This window comes from Mya arenaria, chromosome 11, assembly GCF_026914265.1.
Source record: "Mya arenaria isolate MELC-2E11 chromosome 11, ASM2691426v1".
NCBI classification, from domain to species: domain Eukaryota; kingdom Metazoa; phylum Mollusca; class Bivalvia; order Myida; family Myidae; genus Mya; species Mya arenaria.
In genome coordinates this window covers 48,913,914-48,917,462 of record NC_069132.1, presented here as the reverse complement: position 1 = coordinate 48,917,462, position 3,549 = coordinate 48,913,914, and positions in this window count along the sequence as shown.

Genomic DNA, 3,549 nt, shown 5'->3' with positions numbered 1-3,549 from the left:
TTTCAATAATTGTTAGCACTAACGCTATTTACATGATTTGATACAAACCATGCAAATTATAAGTATAGTATTTTTGGAGATATTTTAGCAGTGCAATTTTCTGTTACAGAGTATGTCTAGGAAGAAACCGTGTTTAAAGAAATACGTACGGCGTAAAGGAAGCGGCAAAGCCAACCCGTAACCATAAAATGGTTCACAGAGACGGGGAAGCAAAATACCTTTCGAAGAAACACCACTGAAATCGTCATTCAAAACACCAATAAATAGCCATTTAGATCAACGCTGTTTAAAGCAACGACGCAAAGCAGTGAGAGCAGCCTTGTGTAAAGGTGACGGAAAATCACAGAGTGTGAAAAAGGTTAAGAACACTCAAAATGAAAATCTTGAATCGAATTGTGGTGATACAGAATAGATTGTTTCACATACCCCTAGAACTAATGTTTTTCTTATACTCTACTTTATTACTAAATATTAGCAAGTGAAATTCAGAGGAAAAGTCTATAATTAAACTCGCAATTGACAATCATTGGTATACTTATGATCGGACGTAGAGTAGCAACTAGGGCGAGCCCGTAGTGGATATCCTATTACCCATCATTTCAATCAAGGAAAACATAGCCTTTTCAATATTTATTTCATGTTTATTGTCTTTATCTTATGTTTGGAAAATAATGGGCAAGGCTCGGACGAAGAGTAGATAAAATATCAACGGTTCTCTCATGGTATATCTATGATCAGATCCGACCAATCTATTTACATACCACAAATTGTCCATAAACAGTTCTTTGAGAGTTGCCAATCGCCGAGCAAAAGAATATGCTGAGGAAGCGGTATACCACTGCCTCTGAATACTCAGATGCTAGGTATGATTGAAATTTAAATCGTCAGAGCCTTACCAGAGAAGAAGAAAAAAAAACGAACAAAGCAACATCAAAATACTGGAATGGCAAATAGCAAAGGAAACACAATAAAAGCAGCACATCTTGAATTGGAATCAGTCAGCTGGAATTCGGCATCAGGTAGAAAGCCGAGTGGTCAGCCCGATGTGCAATACGATTTCGTTTGTAACTTCGAGTCAATTTCCGAATTTACTGAATATATATATGAAATTTTATGGAAAAACATAAAATCATTTATAAACTTGAACAATAACCTATTAGTTGTGTGTCACCTTTTTAACCGTTAGGGTATTTTCTTAGCATTGTTTATTATCTTTATCCAATCATTTGACTAGATTTTATCACGTGACACGCCTAAGCCAATGACATTGTTCTTGGCCATTCTCAGATATTTTTCGGCGTGGGCGATTGCCTCGTCAAACTTAATAAATTTTTGATTCTTTGTACAGTGATTCCAGGAATTCAAGGTTATTCCTTTGTGACTTTCATTACCTTAGTACTTTATTTGTTATATGGACGAATTATAACGGGGCGGCGACGTTAAAACAGGTGTTATTTCGGGTGCAAAGTGGCCATTGTACAACAATTTCTCTCGCACAACGGCGCTCTCGCACGCTCTCGTGATTCCTTTGTGATTGGACGAAATGCAAGATGGCGGCGCCCATCTCAACAAATTGTAAGATACAAATCTTGGGACATACCTACGTCAAACGTCTTCGGGATTTCATTCGTCAGTCGAGCACGTTGCAGTTTCACTTGGGCTTACAGGGTTCTCCACTGATTCAATATACAGGCTTTCCCGGCGCTACTGTGTCCACGTTACGTCATCATTTGGACACAGTTTCGGATTTCGGACCGGATATTCTCGTTCTTGTCATCGGAACAAACGACGTGTATTTCAACGATGTGACTCCACTGAGTGTTGCAGCGAACATTACCGACTTAGTGGACACGTTATTGTTTGTTCACCGTATCCCAAAAGTGATAGTTCTGCAGACGCTTCACAGACAACCATGTCTTGTGCATACCAGATTTCCAGTCGACATACATTGGTTCAATGCGAGAGTTGACGACCTTAACATGCTGCTGATGGACAGGCTCAACCACACCAAACATCGCCGTTCCTATTTATGGCGTTTAAAGGGTTTCTGGTCACCCGAATGCAAACACCGGAATTTTGCCCCGGATGGCTGTCATCTGTCTCATGACGGTCAGTTTCGCTTTGTTAGCAATATCAGAGCTGCTGTGGTCGCTGCCCTGCGAAAGTCCATCACTCATTGATATACCAGATACGTATCTGTTTTTTTGTTCCTTTTTCTTTGTTTACGTTGTTGCAATTGGTGCATTGCTTACCTCATTTTTTTAATGGTTACGTGCACTTTATTCTTACCAACTGCAGCCCAGTTGTCGTGCTGTCTACCATTACATCTTCACATCATCACAAACCATTTCTTTACATATATGCATATGGCTTAGTTTTCATGCATATTTTTATACTTATCTGTATATTTGCTCGTATTGCACGCACATGGTTAGTTTACGTGCTTTAATTACTATGATCCCTTCTGTATGGTTGACTCATATATGGTTTAGTTTTCATGTGATGCTCTAACCGCCTCCCCCCCCCCCCCCCACTTTTTGCTCGCATATGGCTTAGTTTTCATGCGACGCGTTTTCCCCTTTCTTTGGGTTGTTACGGTTTATAATTATCCATGCCAGCTATCCAATGATACTTATGCTCGCATATGGCTTAGTTTTCATGCGATGCGTTATACACTCATTTTGCTTCCATGACATGCTTACGTTCGCATATGGCTTAGTTTACATGCGACTGTGTCTGTTGTGCATCTTTACCTTTGACATATATTACAACAGTATCTTTTGATGATCAGATAACTGTTAAACATGAATTTGTTAGTAATCTTATCATTCCTTCACTCGGGTGTTTTGTCATATTTCTAATTTCATTGGACAGCCGTCATTGTTTTGTTCAATTTTATACATCTTTTAGGGTGTATTTTTCAGATGAAGCCAACGAAGAAACGTAAACGGGCCAATTCCACGCCTGCCTGTGCATGCTGCGCCACAGCGACTCGACCACAAGGGGTCCAGGACACTGCACCGTTGGTGGCTTCGCCTCTCTTGGGCTCATCTGACCATCCCAAACAAGCTAAACAGGGGAAGTCCAGGAAAAGAACTGCTGTTCAAACTCCGCCTCTTCAGAGGTCGGTCGCTAATGGACCTAACTTCCCACTCACCCCCCAATTGGACACTGTTGACGATCCAATGGACCTACCAGTTACGACTTCTTCTCCTCCAGTGGACTACGACGCGGAACTTCCGCTCCAACAACCCCATCATCAGACCGCTAGCAGGGATCCCTGCTGGACACCTTCGCCGTGCCAGGACAATTTTCAGTGCCACACCAGGGCCTTCACAACCATATGAACATTTCATCGGATTCAGACAGTGGCGATAACGCCCAGGACATGCCACACTTTCTTCAGGCCCATTCAGCAAATTTGTTGCCAGGTAACGGTGTTCACTTCACAGAGCCAATAAGTACTCCTATCCTTAATCAAATCCCCAAATCAACCCGTAAAGACATTTGGACTAACCGATTCGTTGATTTCGCATCTCTTTTGCCTTC